This window comes from Microcaecilia unicolor, chromosome 8, assembly GCF_901765095.1.
Source record: "Microcaecilia unicolor chromosome 8, aMicUni1.1, whole genome shotgun sequence".
NCBI lineage: Eukaryota > Metazoa > Chordata > Amphibia > Gymnophiona > Siphonopidae > Microcaecilia > Microcaecilia unicolor.
Window position 1 is genome coordinate 66,078,866 of NC_044038.1, and position 20,058 is coordinate 66,098,923.

The 20,058-nt window shown below is 44.8% G+C and overlaps 2 protein-coding genes across 3 annotated transcripts in view; both read right to left on the reverse strand.

Annotated features, from left to right (window-relative positions):
* The window catches only part of LOC115476616 (deoxyribonuclease-1-like), a 100,347-nt gene extending 94,106 nt beyond the window's left edge, over positions 1-6,241 (reverse strand). For both annotated transcript variants that reach the window (XM_030213086.1, XM_030213084.1), the window contains exons 1-2: positions 6,218-6,241; positions 1,155-1,321 (exon numbers count right to left, since the gene is read on the reverse strand). The gene's annotated coding sequence lies outside the window, so the exon portion shown is untranslated. The remainder of the gene's footprint in view (positions 1-1,154; positions 1,322-6,217) is intronic.
* The window catches only part of LOC115476776 (deoxyribonuclease-1-like), a 102,115-nt gene that overhangs the window by 1,929 nt on the left and 80,128 nt on the right, over positions 1-20,058 (reverse strand). The gene's annotated exons all lie outside the window — the stretch shown is intronic.

The following is a 20,058-nucleotide window of genomic DNA, read 5'->3' on the forward strand; positions in this document are numbered from 1 at the left end:
TTCCATGAAGTAGTATTTCCTCTGAGTATCTCCTTTCACCTCCGTCCTATGTCCCCTTGTTCCAGAGCTTCCTTTCAACTGAAAGAGAAGAGACTCCTGTACATAGGTATTTAAATATCTCTATCATATTTCCCCTCTCCCACCTTTCTTTGAAAGTATACATACCAAAATATTTAAGTCTGTCCCCGTATGCTTTATGACAAACATCACTGACCATTTTAGTAGCCACCTTCTGGACCAAGTCCATCCTGTTTTTATCTTTTTGACGGTGTGGTCTCCAGAATTGTACACAATATTCTAAATGAGGTCTCACCAGAGTCTTATACAGGGGCATCATCACCTTCTTTTTTCCTACTGGTCATTCTTCTCCCTATGCACCCAAGCATCCTTCTAGCTTTTGCTGTCACCTTTTCTACCTGTTTGGCCACCTTAAGCTCATCACATATGATCACACACAAGTCCCACTCTTCTTTCAAGGACAAAAGTTCTTCATCCTTACTGTACTGTTCTCTCAGATTTTTTGCAGTCCAAATGACCCTGAGCTTTTTAGTATTAAATCTTAGCTGCCAAATTCCAGAACATTCTTCAAGCTTCATTAGATCCTTTTTCATGTTATCCACACCAACAGGGTATCTACTGTATTGCAGATTTTGGTATCATCCACAAAGAGGCTAAACTTACCAGACAGTCCTTCAGCAATATCACTTACAAAAATGTTAAAAAGAACCAGCCCAAGAACCGAACCTTGTGGCACTCCACTGGTAACATCCTTTTCCTTAGAGTGAGCTCCATTTACCATTACACTCTGTTGCCTTCCACTCAACCAGTTCCTAACCCAATCAGTCACTTTAGGGTCCATACTGAGGGCACTCAGTTTATTTATTAGTTTGCGTATGCCTTGTAGCGCTATAGAAATGATAAATAGTAGTAGTAGTCTATGCGGAACTGTGTCAAAGGCATAGCTAAAATCTAAATAAACCACATCTAGCTCTCTCCCTGCTCCAACTCTCTGGTCACCCAGTCAAAGAAATGAATCAGATTTGACAGACAAGACCTTCCTCTAGTGAAACCATGTAGCCTTGGGTCTTGTAATCTATTGGATTCCAAAAACTTGCTGTTCTCTGTTTTAAAAGCGTTTTCATTTATTTACTTACCGCAAAAGCTAGACTTTCAGTACCATCAGATGTATACCATCTGGCCCCATCACTTTATCCACCTTTAGATTAGCCATGAACACAGTTCTCTGAAAATCGTTCAAGGACTACAACACCTCCATTTCTATTTGTGTTTGTTTTCTGTGATCCTGCTCCAGGCCATTCAGCTGTGAACAAAGAACAGAAATATTTGTAAGGCAATTCTGTCTTTATCTTTATCAGCTTCTACATATTCCTACCCTTTACCTTTGAGTCTCACAATGCCAATTTTGCACTTCCCCCTATGACTAACATATCTAAAAAAATGTCTTGTTCCTCGCATTTTACCATTTGCAACTTTGCTTTACCAGCTTCTATTAGCTTTTCCATATATTGTTGCCTGCCTTCCTCTTTCTGTGATCTCTTGTAGTTTATAAAGGCTAACCTCTTTTTCCTTACCTTTTCAGCTACCAAAGTGGCCTTCTTTTCCTCTTACTTTTATTTACTTTCCTTACAAAAAGGTTTGTTGCCCTTACAATAGCTCCTTTTAGTTTTGCCCATTGTTTTCCAACTTCTTCCAGATGTTCCCATCCAGACAATTCCTTGACATAATCCCCCATCTGATCAAAGTTAGTTTTTTTTTAAGTCTAGAACCTGCACTTTTAAATGAACCCTCTCTACATCTATCTTAATATTAAGTCACACCATCCTGCAATCACTGGATGTCAGATAATTACCCACTATAACATCAGAAACACTCTCCCCATTTGTAAGTACTAAATCCAGAATGGCCCCATCCCACTTGAGTTCCATTATCAACTGCTGGAATAGAACCCCCTGTACAGAATTCAGGATCTCCCTGCTTCTAAAGGGCCCCACAATAGGGATACGCCAATCAACATCCAGCATATTAAAATCACCTATTAGTGATTAGTAGTACTTCCCCTTTCACAGCTATATTTTGAATATCTTCAATTAAATCTCTGTCCATACCTTCAGTCTGTGAAGGAGGCCTATATATCACACCAATGTAAATACATTTGCCATTCCCTCTTTCCAGATTGACCCACAGTGACTCTTCCTTATCCAGTGTGACTTTAATATTATTTTTAACATATAATGCTACTCCCTCTCCCTTTCTTCCTACCCTGTTTTTCCTGAACAGATTATAACTCGGTAACTCTATGTATTTGTTTTCTCTGCCGGAGTTGGTGAACGCCGCTACGGAACTATGTAAGCCACATTGAGCCTGCAAATAGGTGGGAAAATGTGGGATACAAATAAATAAAAAATATATAACCATATCCCAGCCATGGTTTTCTGTGAAACATGTCTCTGTGATCACCACCCAAATCAGCCCCTTTCAGCAAAGTTTCAAGATCCAAAACCCAGTGATGATCCTAGGTCAGCTACCACCCGGGTGCAGCACGACACCCCCCCCCCCCCCCCCCGGCGCAATGACTTGTGTTGTTGAGTTCACTATTTTAAGATCTTTATCAAAAAGTTCCATCTTTGTAGAATGTTCTGCAATTTTCATTACTAAATCATTTTGCGATTGCTTTAGCTCCGTTACTTCACCTCGCAGAATACCTGAAATTTGATGCAGGTTGGTGTTCAGTCCCTGTATTGCTTCCCACAAAGAATCCAATGTAATGGTCGATGGCTTGTTCAAAACTCCAAGATTCATGGAAGAGTCGTCAGGATTTCTTTCAGACAATACTGTCCGAGCTGGTAAACTCACTAGCGTTGACGCAGCGGCAGGGTCTCCACACGCAGCTGCTGGGGACCGACTTCCAGATTCAGCTTGCTGCTCACTCACTCCCGCGGCTTCTCTTCCCAGTCTTGGGGGGGGGGGGGCGTTATCTGGGGAGGACTTAAAGACACTCCCTCAGCACTTAGGTCAGCATGCTCTCCCGGACCTCCCAAAGCGCTTGCTCCAGCTCCTTGTATTTGGAGTCCCGACTCCTCCAACATCAGCTGCCGCATGAGAGGGGAATCAACCCTGCCTGTGGAGGTAGGCAATCCGAGTTTACCCTTCCGCTTTCCCATAACTGGTCCGTGGCTTCTCAATTGGGCCAACTTTCAGAAGGTGTCTGGAACTCTTTCCTGCACATCTGCTCAGGTGGCCATCTTGGATCAGGCTGCAGGATACTGAGCTAGATGGACCATTGGTCTGACCCAGTGCGGCTGTTCTTAGGTTCTTATGGAGTAGAGGAGTAGCCTAGTTGTTGTAAACTGCTTTGAATGTAATTGCAAAAACCACAGAAAGGCGGTATATCAAGTCCCATTCTCTTTCCCTTTATATGTACATGCCGTGTAAACCTACACAGAGCCTTGTAAAATGAGTCCCATTGGGAGTCTCTACTGGTTACCTAAAATTAGGCACCGGGTAGATGCATGCTAAGTGTGAATCCTATGTGTAATTGCAATACTAGTATATGTTGACAATTATTCACCTACCTTTTGCAGGAGCCCGTAGGCTAGATCAATGGCTGGTGTAAATGCTCATGACTTACTGGTCTCAGTCAGGCACATAACTGTCAGTATTGTATAATCTGTTCATGTAAGTGCTGGGCACACCCCTGACCCACCCAGACCCCTCCCCCTTAAAAATTTGCACTATGGATTTTGTACGCTCATGGGCTCTTTTACCAAGCTGCAGGAAAAAGGGGCCCTGCGCTGGCTATTTTTCCCGCGCGCCAGGGCCCTTTAACTGCAGTGGGTAAAAAGCCCCCAGCACACATGGCTAAACGAGGAGCCCTTACCACCACCCATTGAGATGGCGATAAGGGCTCTCATGGTAACCTGGCGGTATCTGGGCAGCACATGGCATTGCCTGATTACCGCCGGGTTACCATTGCGCAAGCTAATTCCTGAGGTTTTCTTTTTCCCCCGGAAATGGTGCACGCTCGGGCAGGATTACCGCCTGTGGCTGTGTTGGGCCGGTGGTAGTCCCAAAAGAGCGAGCAGTAAGCCCGCGTTGGGCTTACTGCTGCTCTGTAAAAGGGTCCCTCAATTTGTAGAATACCAACTAAAGGCAGTTATATGCATAACTGCAAATTAGTGTCAATTAACACCACTTATAGCCAATTATTGATTGTTAATGCCAATTGGCAGTTAATTAAGTTATGCATACAACTGACTATTCTGTAACTTGTGTGTGCAGCTTTGTAAGCAATACATTATGCATGCAAGTTTATAGAATTAAGGGGTGGTGTCTCAGTGTCTCCAATCAATCTGTTTAATCATTGCTAAAAATAAATTCATGAGACTTGAATTATTCTTTCAAAGGAACTTTCATAACTTATACCAAAAGCAAATGTTAACAGTGCCACTCTTAATGAAACTCTTTAAAAAAATTTTGCTTTGTTTTTATTCATTTCTGCTTCTACTTCAGCTGGAAAAAAAACAATTATTGAAGAAAAAGCAGAAATTGATTATTTATTTATTGTGAACATTTATATCCGCAATATACGGAATATGTAGAATACAATCAATACTGTTTTCAAAAATTCTACAATCTGCCAGTGTTTTAAGGGTGATAGTAAATTTGTAAACATGAAAGTTGGTGGAGAAAAAAGACCTCAGTGAAACCGGACACACCTCTGTTTAAAGGACATGCCTTAGATAAAGAGGGGACCTCCTTAATCATTAGTCTCAAAAAAACTCCACATACACTTCTTTCATGCTTTGAAAATTTCGGCCATAAGCCGTTACTTAGCTTGGATAGTGAAATCAACGTGATTTTCTTGATTCTGTGCGGGCTCTATGTGGCGTACAATGCAGGAGAAAGTACAACATAATAACAGAAGTGCAAAGCTGAAGAGAAGAGAGAGAGAGAGAAACAAAAGTGGGACTGAATCAATAGTTTCTTCAACAATAAGAGCGGACAAGTACTAACCTTTTTTGTTGAGAGATACAGATGAGGTATTAGTAGGAGGTTAACATCTGAGAAACATTTGATAAAATTTTTTCCAATGCCCAGCAGTGCTTTTTAACATTGTTAGCCTATAGGAAACAGCCATGATATAGTATCATGTGACCAGAGTGTGATTACACTATAAAGGCATTATGATATTCGTGGATCTGTTTACTATTCCTGTCCACTTATTTCTTGATATCAAAATAGCAAACATGTTGAAAATGATCTGTTCCTCTTAAAAATTAGAAGGTGGTTCATATCACAGCTACCTGACAATCCCTGCTGTAGCCACAGAGAAAAGTCCACATCCAACCTGAACTTTATTCTTTAGCTATGAAGGAGCTGGGCCTTTCAATACAGAGTTCCATGATTAAGTCCTAATTCTCAGTAATAACTATATTGAGTGGATTATGCTGTTGTGTCTGCAACTTTACTGGAAGAACTTCCTCAGCAGGTTTCCATATTCATTGCGCAACAACATGTAAAGCAAGTCTGAAAGCAAACAAGAAACGGTCTTACAAGCTTCTGGAAACCCATCAAGGCCTGGCCTGTATGTATCCAGTCTAAGAGCATCATACATCTGCTTCCATTCAGAACCTCTCCAAGCACTTCTACCTCAGTGGCTGATCAGTGGCCAATGAGGGCATAATGAAGTTTTGCTTGGCCCTAGCTAGGATCTTAAAGTCAAGTGCTGTGCAGCAAATGCACAGACCACACCCAACGTATGGGAAAACAATCGCACACAGAAACAGTCTTGCTGTGGCCCAGTTTCAAGGGAAATTGAGTATCAGTGTTCCAAGCACATGCAAAACTGTATGTCGCCTATACACATCTTATAAAATGAGTTGATGACAGAATGACACAGGAAGAAAGACCTATAGTCAGTTTTTTCCCACTATTTTCCTTCAGGTGTTTTACTGTTGACCTCCCAGTAGTGATCCAAGGAAAACTATAAAAAAAGAAGCACTGACTCACAGCTTTGTCTCCCCATGCAAGAACTAACTTCCTGGCACCAAAATTGCTTCTCATGAAGCAATTTTGAAGTAGCATCTCAAATCTAAGGATGACATTGTACCCATGCATAGTTTTATATTACAGGAGTTCAATAAACATCTTCCTAAGAACATCTGAATATATAACTGGCAGTACTGCATTGACTTACCGGAATGGGCAGACAGTCCAGTGCAAAAGTGCAGTGGATATTACTGTGTACCTCAGTACAAAAGACCTGGTTAATGATTAGTACATAAAGACTCGAGCAGTTGAAGATAGGGAAGGATGTTGGAAGGTAGCCAAATGTTTGACCTTCTCCAAAGTTTTACCCATGTGCAACAATGAGAAGAGGAAACTGCCTTCACAAATAATTTCAATTCAATTGGCAGACATCAATTAAAGCATTACTTCCCTGAAGATGCCTGAGGGTGAAACGGGCCCTGTTGGGTACAGAAAAGTGTGCTGAATGTTATACAAGATTTTATATATAAAAGAAACACCAAAATAACATTTTTGTTGAATAAATGATGAATAATTAGTAAAGATTGGTGAAAGGGTTTTTGCCAATGATAGATTGAGGTCTAGTGTGGACAGCCCTGAGAGAGCTTTTAATGAGCACCAAAGGAGTATTCCACAGACCGGTCTGCTAGGGTGCTGTATTACCACGGACCTCTGAGGCTTTTCCCTTTCTTTTCATATAAGTTGTTTGAGAGAGCTGTTTGGTATCAGTTATATCATCCACTTAGGGTTGGTAGTTTGATAATTGTATGTAGATTGAGGGTCAATTTTGATAAAAATGGAAAAAAGAGAACAAAAACTAACAGAGAGAGAAGATGGGAATTGTATTGTAGACTCCAGACGTCTTCTTAACAAAATCACAGACCTGGACTACATCATGAAGGAGGCAGACCTGGATATAACTGTGATATGTGAAAGCAGATAAAGGCCATGCAGCCTGTCTAGTCTGCCTATCCACAGCTCTACAACCCTTTTCTCTTCCTCAGAGAGCTCTGTACTTGTCCCATGCTTTCTTGAATTCAGATACTGTTCTTGTGTTTCAGAACTGCTGCACTGTTGGCAGCAGCACTGGCTATAGGAGGAAAGAGGGTCGGGAGTAAAGAACAAGCTCCCACTGTTGTGATCAGGATTAATCAGTCCTGGGTGTGGGGGGGGGGGGGGGGCTGGGGTTGAGGCTTATACTTGAGCTATAAAGGATCTGATGCTGGGGCATAGGCTTAGAGAAGGAGGTTAACACTGCAGATGTTGGGAAAGTGAGAAAGGAGGGTCAGAGGAATGGGGGCTGGTGCAAAGAGGAAGAAAAGGAAGTAGACAGGTTATTCCTTGGTAAGGGAGAAAAGAGGCAGAAAGGAAGATACAGGGAACATGAGGATGTGGGAGCACAGGTACAAATCAAAGTAGGGTATACACAAAAAGCAGCAAATATGAGTTATCTTGTTGGGCAGACTGGATGGACCGTGCAGGTCTTTTTCTGCCGTCATCTACTATGTTACTATGTTACTCTGGGATTGGGTGGGAAAAAGACTAACTGGCTGGGTATTGGGAATGTAAGTGGGGACGGGTGGAATTGTGAGGACAGGGATTGGATTGGTTAGAAGAGTGGGGACTGGCTGGGGGGAATAGTGAGAACTTAGAAACTGAGCAATGATTTTGAGCACAATGGGAACTAGGTGATTGGGTGAGGGGTATGAGCAGGGCTATGAGACTAGTGCAGAAAGCTGGGGAGGGGTGATGGATTGAAGGACATGACATGAAGAGGTTGGGAGGCAGTTGAAAAGGATAGAAGACTATAGAAAGGTTGAAAAGCAAATGAAGGGGACAAGATTTTGAAGGAGGTGAGAAAGAGTAGAAACGGCAGTAAAATGGGGAATGGGAGGATTAGGCAGAAAAAGGGGCTTGAGGTGGCAGGGATAAGCAATAGGGAAGGAGGTGGGGCTGAAGAGAGGCAGAAGTAGATGAGGCTAGGGAGGGGAATAAGTACAGAGGATGAAAATGGGAAACTAGAAAGTGGGTGAAAGACAGAGAGAATAGGAGGCTGGAGAAGAAAGGAGACAGTGGTGGGGAACAGGGAGACTAGTGAGATGAGCACCTCCCCAAATAGATCTCAATTGGTAAAGTAGTCCTGCCTACAACAGACAAAGGGATCCACCTATCCGGCTGACAGGCCCAACACCTAAATGGAATCAGTGAACCCACTCCTCTCCAGGCCTAACCCATGAAATAATTAAAAAAAATGAATAAAGCTTGAAGCTTGGAAGGTCTTACTCTTACTTTTCATTCATACTCAGAGTGGGGAAAAAAGTACAAGTTAATCCATATAAATATTCTACAATATCTATATATATAAAAGGCACCACCAACGTTCTATGAAGCCTCCAGCCGGAAGTGTGAAGCGCCAGAGATATCCGGTTTCCCCATGAGTGAAGGAAAACAGCACAGCACAAAATCTCTGTAACAGTGAAGGACTCAGAGGGGGGAGGGGAGAGAGATGCCCTCACTCTCTCTGTAACACAAACATAGAACAGCAGGAAACTTAACACTGAAGGACTGGACTCTGAGGGGGGAAGGGGGAGGGAGAGAGGGCAGAGGGCAGAGGGCAGGGACACACACTCCCACATGCACACTCTGAAGAAAACCTTGCTAGCCCCTGTTTCATTGCATCAGAAACGGGGCTTTTTACTAGTATTTATTAAAGCATTTAGTAATCCTTCTTCCCACTGGATTTATTCTTTTTATACAAACATCATCACACAGTCCTCTGAAGATACAAATTATTTCCCAGCACCCTTTCAGGTATGCAAATTAGTTCTTCAATGGCTGCTAATGCTGCCTTTCGCTTAAGAAAGGCAAAAACCTTTAGTTGTTGCATCACTTCTGCCTTAATCCCACAGGCTTCTTAGTGACCTTCTGATACTTCCTATCATGTTTAAAACATGCAATATTCTTCTTTCATTATCCAAACTTGTATTTTGAATTAATCTGCTTTACTTTCACATTGTCATTCCAAACATTAGCAGCATACAGCCAACTTGGCTTCTTTTTCTCACGCACTACACCCTTTTCTTCTCCCTGCGTTCTGTCCCTTTTGATACCTTTACTTCTGAAGGTGGAAGCAACTAAAGGGGGAAGGTCCCACCTACATGGCTTCTTCCCCCCCCCCCCCCCAAAAATCTTCCCCATGACTATTCTCAAACAAAAAGTGCAGCCAAAATATCAGAGCATTTATTCTCAAAGCAAATTGCAAACAGTTCATGCCAATTGTCTTTCCTCTAAAGTCCATCATCTCTAATAGAGAGTTCAACAGGAGTTAGTACCAGCGCTCTCAGGGTTTCTGGCTCAGGGCAAGGCTTTACATTGTTCATCTGAATTCCCATGGCAGGCTTTTCTCTCAAAGTTTCTCAGCAATCCAATCCCTGAGTCCTCACTCACAATTCTACTCAGCTCCTGAGTCCCCCCCACTTACATTCCCAATACTCAGCCAGTCAGTCTTCTTCCCTCTCAATCCCAGAGTGTCCCACATCCCTCTCTCCCTCCCTTTCCTTAAACTAGGGAAGGTTATCCTGCTTATAATCGAACGAGAAAAATGCCCAAGTTCCGACCTAAATCGGGAGATGGACGTTTATCTCACAAAAACGAATAACGCGGTATAATCGAAAGCCCAACTTGGACGTTTTCAACTGCACTCCATCGTGGAAGCGTACAAAGTTGACGGGGCGTGTCGGAGGCGTGGTGAAGGCGGGACTGGGGCATGGTTATCACCCGAACAGAGATGGGCGCCTTTCGCCAATAATGGAAAAAAAAGTATGCGTTTGTAGCTAGAATTTAGGGCACTTTTCCTGGACCCTGTTTTTTCACGAATAAGTCACCAAAAAGTGCCCTAAATGACCAGATTACCACCAGAGGGAATTGGGGATGACCTCCCCTGACTCCCCCAGTGGTCACTAACCCCCTCCCATCACAAAAAATGATGTTTCACAACTTTTTATTTTCACCCTCAAATGTCATACCCACCTCCCTGGCAGCAGTATGCAGGTCCCTGGAGCAGTTGTTAGGGGGTGCAGTGGACTTCAGGCAGGTGGACCCAAGCCCATCCCCCCCTACCTGTTACAATTGTGCTGCTTAATGCTTAGTCGTCCAACCCCCCCAAGCCCACTGTACCCACATGTAGGTGCCCCCTTCACCCCTTAGGGCTATAGTAATGGTGTAGACTTGTGGGCAGTGGGTTTTGAGGGGGCTCAACACACAAGGGAAGGGTGCTATGCACCTGGGAGCTCTTTTACCTTTTTTTTTGTTTTTGTAAAAGTGCCCCCTAGGGTGCCCGGTTGGTGTCCTGGCATGTGAGGGGGACCAGTGCACTACGAACAAATGCCTTGGATTTATTCGTTTTTGAGCTGGGCGCTTTCATTTTCCATTATCGCTGAAAAACAAAAACGCCCAGCTTACAAATTGTCAAATAAAACATGGACGTCTATTTTTTTCGAAAATACGGTTCGGTCCGCCCCTTCACGGACCCGTTCTTGGAGATAAACGTCCATGGAGATAGACGTTTTCGTTCGATTATGCCCCTCCACATATCCTACAGGAGAACTAACGTCTCTCCTCTTGTTGCAGGAATGGATGCATGAATTTGTGATGCTTCAGGAGTCAGACAGCACACACCAGTATGAGAGAAAAATCTTCTTTATTTGCCAGCAAACAAAGCAAGACATCAGTTCTAGCTCTCTTCTCTTTCTCTCAGCTCTCTGTGTCTTTGTCTCAGCTGCTTCTCTTCTTATGCTGTCTTCTCCTTCTTCTGTCTGTTCCTTCTGTCCTTCTCTTTCTTCTGAGCTCCTTCTGACGTAAACTGCTTCTGCTCCTACTTAAATAGGGTCCTAAGCCCTCCTCCTAGCCTAGCCCCCTTTACTCCCAATTGGTTAAGAAATTGATTGGCTACCTTGCCTCAACCAATCATTACTTTTGAAATATCAGTTACATAGGTTCCAGACATCCTAAACTGACCTCTGACCTGGGGCCCCTTAAGCCAGACATTTGGTCTCCAGTCTCTTACATGTTATTATGATTGATTTCTCATATTCCTAGTACTAACTGCTAACTAAACTCTGGCATTCATTAAAGGGGTCAAAAGCCAATCTTACTTAATAGCATACATATCAGGTTATTACTTCCAGGAGGCCAGTCCTACACTTAGCTATAATTAATCAAGGAGAAGAGAGCTGACTAGTTCTGACCTCTTCACCTATCAGCTTATACATTGAACCAGCCAGAACTATGGCTAAGTCAAACCACATGTTGATCTCTTCAATGCAGTCCTTGCTTGACCTCTTAAACAGCAGACAAAGAGTAATACAGAATTTAACAGATATTCTACACAGACACAAACCTTATTAATTTACACAGAATCAGTATTTCTTATAAGACATATTCTAAATATCAAAAACTTGTAAATACTAATCTATTGCCTCTCTCTCTCTAAATAGTATTTTCTATCTAAGCATTTTAAACTACAATTAATCATATGTCTGGCTCATTCCTTTATTCATTCATAATAGTTTACAGCTGTGCCAGCTAGCATTGGCAATTCACAAGGGACAGAGTTTCATTTCTCACTGACCTTTCCTAACCTTAGCTCGGCCAAGCTAGACATTGAAATAATATGAACCATCTGGCATACCTTCACTTTAGTTGCAAAGTAAAAAGTTGAAATTTGAAATAAGAATTCAATTCAAATACCAAGCTTTTAACAGAATTAACCCTTCATATGATTTCTTATATATATATAATTATGCCCATGGCTGCTTCATTCCCCCCTTTGAGACTAAAATCAGCTTATGCAGAGATAAGTCTCACAACTCAAACTCTGGAGATTATAGTGATCCTAACTAGGAATAGACTTGTGAATCACCATTACCCTACTTGTTAAGGTTCGACGGCATACTGCCGAAGCACATGAGGCCAGGAAACAAAACAACAACCCTGCTAAAACTAAGACTATTAGGGAAATGAACAAGGGACGTATCCAGGAGGTCAATGACCACCACCAGGAGGTAAGGTCTAATCCTCCTCGGTAATCCTCCACATTAAGGCTGGCCAACTGTAGGACTTTATCCATGGCATGCCTAACTACATGCGTCCTATTTATGACAATAGTACAGCACTCTGAAGAATTTAGCACTGTGCAGAGACCACCCTGGGCTGCAAAGAGATAGTCAAGACCCATACGGTTATACCTAGAAACTATACTTAATTCATTAATTTGATCCTGCAATGCATTGACTACCACATTCAGCTCATGAACTAAAACATGGAGTAGGGATTGAAGTCTCCGGGTAGCCATACCTAGTTCAGTAATACCCGCTACCGGGCCTCCAATTGGAATCCAGGCCGTGGCAGAAAGGGCTACAAGTCTCTTTTTAGTCAGAGGATAAGTAGAATTGATATACTGGAGGGCTAATTCAATCGCCTCATCCTCTGTGGCAACGGAGGAGGGTAAGGACAAAGCCTCTCGCTTAGAGCGGTGCGGGGATAGTGGCTTAAGAGGAATAACTTTAGGAAAATAATTCAAGGTTACCAATACACAAAAATTATATGTAGGGGGAAGAATCATGTGGAGGACATTATCACAGAGCCAGTAATGACCAAGGAGAGGGTGAGGAAAGTTCCCAATAAATGTTGGCTCAGGCTGGACAGGGTACTTAGGGTGCCCATAATGCGAGCCCCTATCCCAGGGGGAACGAAGACGAAATGGAGACTTTGCACACCATAGGCGCCAATCCCCAATTGTGACAGGCTGCTCATTTGTTAGTAACTCTTCATACCCCGGGGACTTATGAAAGTAGAAAATAAGCTTGGACACTATAGTCTTCTCAGTGGTACGCTTAGGAGCCAGATAATCACCTGGGTCATAATCTACAGGTATGGTAGCAGGGCACATAGGAGTACCTGGAGAAACTACCCACACAGATTCTCCTTTTTCTGGGAGAACATTAGTATAATTACAGGGAATGGGAAGAACAGTTGAGATGCTTCTTGTTAAACAAAACACTCCAGAGGCTGGATAGGGAGACGTAAAAACTGGCCTTAGAGAAGATTCAGAGGGGGAAGTAGCATTATAAAAGGACCACCGAGTATAATCCTGGCTCCAAGGGCCTGAACTCGAAAAATAGGGAGGTATAAGAGCTGGGAGTTGCACAGGGACAGGTACAGCTGGGACATCTGTGGTATAAGGAGAAAATCGGGAACACACAATACAAGGGGAAGTAATCTTTGCCTGGCTAATTAGTTCCTGGACAGAGTGTAACCAAAGGTTGGAGCGAGTTGGGGTATTAGGAACAAGGAGGCAAGGAGTAGAAAACAACAAAAGCATCCAAACTACTAACATTTTCTTTCTTCCTAATCTAAAACAAATACAGCAAACTAATTAAGCAATAATATTTCAACAGTCTGTGCTAATCACAGATTACTCTCATATAGTGTTCTCAGTCTTTGAGTTCTTATACCAGTTGGGATAGACCCTCAACTGATAAGGATCAAGCTTTCAAATTCCCAGAAAGCCAGAATCTGGACAGAAAGAGTCTCAGTATGAAGCCGAAGTTCAGCAGCTCCTGCAGTATGCAGTTGACCCTTCTTTTCAGCTAGTAGATTCTTTGGTTCGGGTCAGGCGCAACTTCAATGGCTCCGCTGGATCACTTTCTGCTCTCCACTGTCTAGGCTCCGTCTGATCCGTGCTGGGCTCAGTCTGGTCAGCAGACTTAATTCGAGACCAATGGACCCATGGAATAATCCCTGCGACCTTCACAGCTGCAGGGGTAGAAAGCAAAACAGTAAAAGGTCCTTTCCATCGAGGCCCCAAAGGCTGGAGCTTCCAGTCTTTCACCCAAACTCTATCCCCTGGCAGGAAGGAATGTACCTGAGCCTGGAAGGGGACAGGGTTTATTTCTCTCACATAAGACTGAAGCTCAGAAATGATCTTACCCAGGAGGGCTACCTGCTCCTGCACCTGGGCAGACCCTAAAATCCCTATGTCTCCCTTAATTCCCTGTAAAATGGCTGGGGGCTTCCCATACACAATTTCAAAGGGAGAGAGGGCTGTTCCTTTAGTTGGGGTGCATCGGAGGCGAAAGAGGGCTAGTGGCAATGCCTGTGGCCATTTCAATTGGGTTTCCTCACAAATCTTTGCTAGGCTATTTTTCAAGGTTCTGTTTGCCCGCTCAACCTGCCCTGAACTCTGGGGACGATAGGCACAATGCAATTTCCAGGTAATGCGCAATGCGCGGGACAGGGCCTGAAGTGTAGCTTCAACAAAGGCGGGACCATTATCTGAACCTATGGCAAGGGGCAGTCCATACCTGGGGATGACATCCCTAAGGAGGGCTCGAGCTACTTCTGTGGCTTTCTCAGTGACTGTAGGATATGCTTCCACCCACCCAGAAAAGGTACAGACCATGACTAAGAGATATCGGAGCCTACCGCTCCTGGGCATTTCTGTGAAGTCTATAACTAGGGACTCAAAGGGTGTTAGTCCTCTAGACTGAACTCCTGGTGGAATACGGGGTCCCTGACGAGCATTATTCTGGGCACAGAGAGTACATCGGGCAGAGGCAGTGGCAACCAGACTATCCAATCCTTCCAGCACCACTACTCGATTGAGTAGGCGGGCTAGTGCTGTTTTCCCTAAGTGTGATAGGTCATGAGCTTGAGACACTACAGGCCAAGCTAGGTGGCGTGGCACCAGAACTCTGGTATCAGGGAGATGTAACCAGCCATCAGGTCTCCTTACTGCACCTTCTTCTTGAGCCCATTTCTCTTCCATTTGGGTATACATAGGTGTCCATTCTTGCAATCGGATTTGGAACAGGGGAGTCACAGTACTTGCTGGGGGTCCTCGAGCAGCTTCTTTGGCCACCCGATCAGCATGGCGGTTCCCTCGGGCCACTGGAGTATCTATTCTTTGGTGTCCCCTGCAGTGAATAACAGCTACCTTCTTAGGGGCCCACACAGCCTCTAGCAGCTGAAGTATTTCAGGTCCATACTTAACAGGTTGGCCTGCAGCATTTATGAGTCCCTTTTCCTTATACAAAGCTCCATGAGCATGTAGGGTTGTGAAGGCATACTTAGAATCAGTATAAATGTTGGTCACCAGTCCTGCTGCTAACTCCAGAGCTCGTATGAGGGCCACAAGTTCTGCTTTCTGGGCTGAAGTTCCTTGGGGCAGGGCTCTCGCTTCTATCACCTTGTCTTCTGTCACCACAGCATAGCCTGCCAGTCGCTTGGAGTTCTCCACATAACTGCTTCCATCTGTGAAATAAATTACATCTGGGTCCCTCCACGGAACATCTTTAAGATCTGGTCGACTGGAGTACACTTCATCCATGGTTTGGATACAGTCATGATCCGGTGGTCCCTCAGATGCTGGCAAAAGAGTAGCAGGATTGAATGTAGCCACTGTTTCCAGGTGTATCCGTGGATTTTCACACAAGCTGGCTTGGTACTTAACCATACGGTTATTTGTAAACCAGTGATTGCCCTTATACTCCATGAGGGTGAGAACTGCATGGGGGACTTTAACAACCAGTTCTTGCCCCAAGGTCAACTTATCAGCTTCCTGGACCAGTAAGGCTGTTGCTGCAATGGCCCTCATGCAGGCTGGCCATCCTTTAGCCACTCCATCCAGCTGTTTAGACAGGTATGCAACAGGCCTCTGCCAGGATCCCATCATCTGGGTCAGCACACCCAGAGCAACCCCCTGTCGCTCGTGGACATACAATGAGAAAGGTTTCTCCACATCAGGAAGGCCTAACGCAGGGGCTTGGAGTAGGGCTTTCTTTATGGCAATGAAGGATTGTTGAGCAGTAGGTCCCCATTCAAATGGTTCCTTTTCACCCCCCTTTGTGGCTTGGTAAAGGGGTTTCGCCATCAATGCAAAATTTGGAATCCAAATTCTGCAGAATCCAGCTGCTCCCAGGAATTCCCTAACTTCTCTTCTGGACTTGGGTTGGGGAATTGCAGCTACCGCTTGCTTCCTACTAGCATCCAGTCTCCGACTTCCCTGGGAAATACAAAAGCCCAGATACTTCACTTCTGACTGACAAAGTTGGGCCTTTGAGCGTGAGACCTTATAGCCTGCATCCAAGAGTAGCTCCAGCAATTCTCTGGTAGCCTCAAAACACTCTTCCTGGGTCACTGCTGCAATCAGGAGGTCATCTACATACTGGAGTAAAACTCGCCTGGAAGGCTCAGATTTAAAAGTCTTAAGATCTTGTCCTAGGGCAGTCCCAAAAATGGTGGGGGAATTCTTGAACCCCTGTGGCAGGCGGGTCCATGTATACTGAAGCTTCCTTCCTGTTACTGGGTTTTCCCATTGAAAGGCAAAAAGCAATTGACTGGCTGGGGCCACCCGAATACAAAAGAAGGCATCTTTTAGGTCTAGTGTTGTGAAATGGGTAGCTCCAGAAGGTATCAATCCTAGCAGGACATATGGATTAGGCACTACAGGGTGTAATGAGATAGTGGATTTGTTGACCACTCGTAAGTCTTGGACTGGCCGGTAGTCCTCAGTCCCTGGCTTCTGAACTGGCAATAGTGGCGTATTCCATGGAGACTGGCAAGGACGAATAATTCCATGGGATAACAGACGATTCAAATGTGCTTGAATCCCTTCCAGAGCCTTTCTGGGAATTGGGTATTGACGAAGATGGATTGGCCGGGCACTTGGAAGTAAGTCTACATGTACAGGAGGAATATTTCGGGCCAACCCTGGGGGATTATCTTCTGCCCATACCCCACTGACCTGAAAGCTGTCTGCCAGGGGTAGGTCAACTTGGCCCTGCGACTGATGCAGCCGCCATTCTTCTTCAAGAGGGCAACAGAAACTCAATATACCCTTAGGGCTGGATGTCGGGGTCCGAAAGGAGACTGAAGTCTGGCCATCAGAGTCAAAGGAAATTTGGGCCCTAAGCTTGGACAGCAGGTCTCGACCTAACAAAGGGATTGGACAGTCTGGCATATACAGGAATTCATGAGTGACTATGTGTGAGCCTAATTGGCATCTACGGGTTGTCAGGAAAGGCCTCCGGTTCTGCACCCCCGTGGCTCCCACCACTCGGACAGTTTTTCCAGACACAGGCGCTAATCGCTCCGTCACAACAGAATGTTCAGCTCCTGTATCAATCATAAATGGAATTGAGCGGCTCCCTATAGTTAGCTTGACCATAGGTTCCTGGGAGCCCAGTTTGTAGGAACCCGGTCTGTCCTATTCGTCCCATTCTGCCATCTCGGCTATCCCGATGATGTCAGATTCAGGAGGCTCATATCTTCCCTCTCGAACTCGGCCTCGGCTTCCTCGATCTCCTGGTCCTTTTCTCAGTCCCTGGCGCCTCTGGGGGCATTCATCTTTCCAGTGCCCTCTTTCCTTACAATAGGCACACTGGTCCCTCTCCAATCTTGGTCTGGGATTCTCCCCCCTTGGCCGGGATTGATTGAAGGAATCTCGTGGCCTGGCTGGTGGTCCGGGGTCCCACTTTGGCTTCCCATTAGCTAGAGGTCGACCTCGGTTAAGGGTGGAATTAGTAATGGCTGCCGCTAAAAGGTCGGCCTTCTTCTGCATCTTCCGGTCAGCCTCTCGGCGCACCTCCTGATCTCTATTAATGAAAACCTTGGTTGCGATCTCAATTAGCTGGGTGGTATTCATCCCTGCGAATCCCTCCTGACGCTGCAACTTCTTCCGGATATCTGGCATACTCTGGGCCACCAATGCACTATTCACCATTCTCTGGTTTTCTTGGGCTTCAGGGTCAAATGGGGTGTATGTTCTGTAGGCTTCAATTAGTCGCTCTAGAAAGGCCCCAGGGGATTCAGTTGCCCCTTGGAGAATTTCAGAGACCTTTGCCAGATTAATGGGCCTCTTTATGCCTTTCCTCATACCTTCCAGTAAGTCCCGGCAATAGCCAGACAACAGTTCATAGTGCTGCCCATCATTTGGATCCCAATCTGGAGCTGCGCGAGGAAACCGAGCTCTAACCCATCCCTCTGGGTCCTGTGTCCCCCCGGGGACACGCTCTCGCGTGATGGCCTCAGCATTTTGCAAAATCTTCCGCCTCTCCTCAGTTGTGAAGAGGGTCAGGAGAAGTTGTTGACAATCAGTCCAGGTTGGGTTATGGGTGGCCATAATGCTAGCCACTAGGTCCACCACTGCCTGAGGCTTTTCAGTATAAGAGGGGTAATGCGTCTTCCAATTCAGGAGATCGGTGGTTGTGAAGGGTACATACTGATAGGCCTGTGCCTGTATAACCTGACCCTGATTATTAGGATCCGGTCGAGTGGTAGTTACCTGGCGGAGGGGCAGAACTCTTGAGGAGGTGGGAATGGAACCTGAGGTAGAGCTAGGAGCTACCCTCCTATCATGCTCAAAGGTGATTGCAGCGGGTCTAACCCATTCAGTGGAGGTATGTTGAACCCCTGAGGGATGGGGAGGGGTACTCATAGACTGAGAGGTGGTCACAGGTGAGTCAGTCCATTGAAAGGGATGCCGGGCCCCTGATGAGTGGGTAGGGGTATTAGAGGGAGAGGCTGGGCTGTCAGGAGTTGAGGAGTCAGGGAGTGGAACCCAAAACGGGTCTTCAGAGGTTAACAGGAGAGGATGTGGCACAGAAGGGTAGAGGCCGGGTGAAAAGTCCAACCTAGGGTGTGGCAGGTTTGGCACAGGAGGGGAAGAACTATCCGGAGAAGCCTGTGCTGGAGAAGCTTGGGCTGGACGGCGTGGATCTCTGGGGGTAGCACGGAACCCCAACAATGGGCCATAAGGTGGTGGCTCAAGATCTGAGGGGTCATCAGAGAGTATGGGTTTCTCAGACAGGGTAGGGGCGGAAGCCACTGATTGGGTGGTAAGCTTCCTAGGGCTCTTTCCCTCTTCTAGTTTAGATTTTCTAATCTTTCTTTGAACACGGCCTAACATGAATTTTACTGGGGATCCCATATAAGTTTTCAACCAGGAGGGAGGGTCAGTCACAAGGCTGTCCCAGGAATCTATATAAGGGAGTTGTTCAGAATATTCTGGTTCTCCTACAACTATGCTGTAGACCTTCCGGATTACTTCAATATCTAAGCTGCCACTAGGGGGCCACCCCACTCCCATAGATGGCCACTCAACTTCACACAAGGTTCTTAGAGTACTTGAGCTTAAAGTCTGTCCAAAAAGTGCCCTAAATGACCAGATTACCACCAGAGGGAATTGGGGATGACCTCCCCTGACTCCCCCAGTGGTCACTAACCCCCTCCCATCACAAAAAATGATGTTTCACAACTTCTACTTCAGCTGGAAAAAAAACAATTATTGAAGAAAAAGCAGAAATTGATTATTTATTTATTGTGAACATTTATATCCGCAATATACGGAATATGTAGAATACAATCAATACTGTTTTCAAAAATTCTACAATCTGCCAGTGTTTTAAGGGTGATAGTAAATTTGTAAACATGAAAGTTGGTGGAGAAAAAAGACCTCAGTGAAACCGGACACACCTCTGTTTAAAGGACATGCCTTAGATAAAGAGGGGACCTCCTTAATCATTAGTCTCAAAAAAACTCCACATACACTTCTTTCATGCTTTGAAAATTTCGGCCATAAGCCGTTACTTAGCTTGGATAGTGAAATCAACGTGATTTTCTTGATTCTGTGCGGGCTCTATGTGGCGTACAATGCAGGAGAAAGTACAACATAATAACAGAAGTGCAAAGCTGAAGAGAAGAGAGAGAGAGAGAAACAAAAGTGGGACTGAATCAATAGTTTCTTCAACAATAAGAGCGGACAAGTACTAACCTTTTTTGTTGAGAGATACAGATGAGGTATTAGTAGGAGGTTAACATCTGAGAAACATTTGATAAAATTTTTTCCAATGCCCAGCAGTGCTTTTTAACATTGTTAGCCTATAGGAAACAGCCATGATATAGTATCATGTGACCAGAGTGTGATTACACTATAAAGGCATTATGATATTC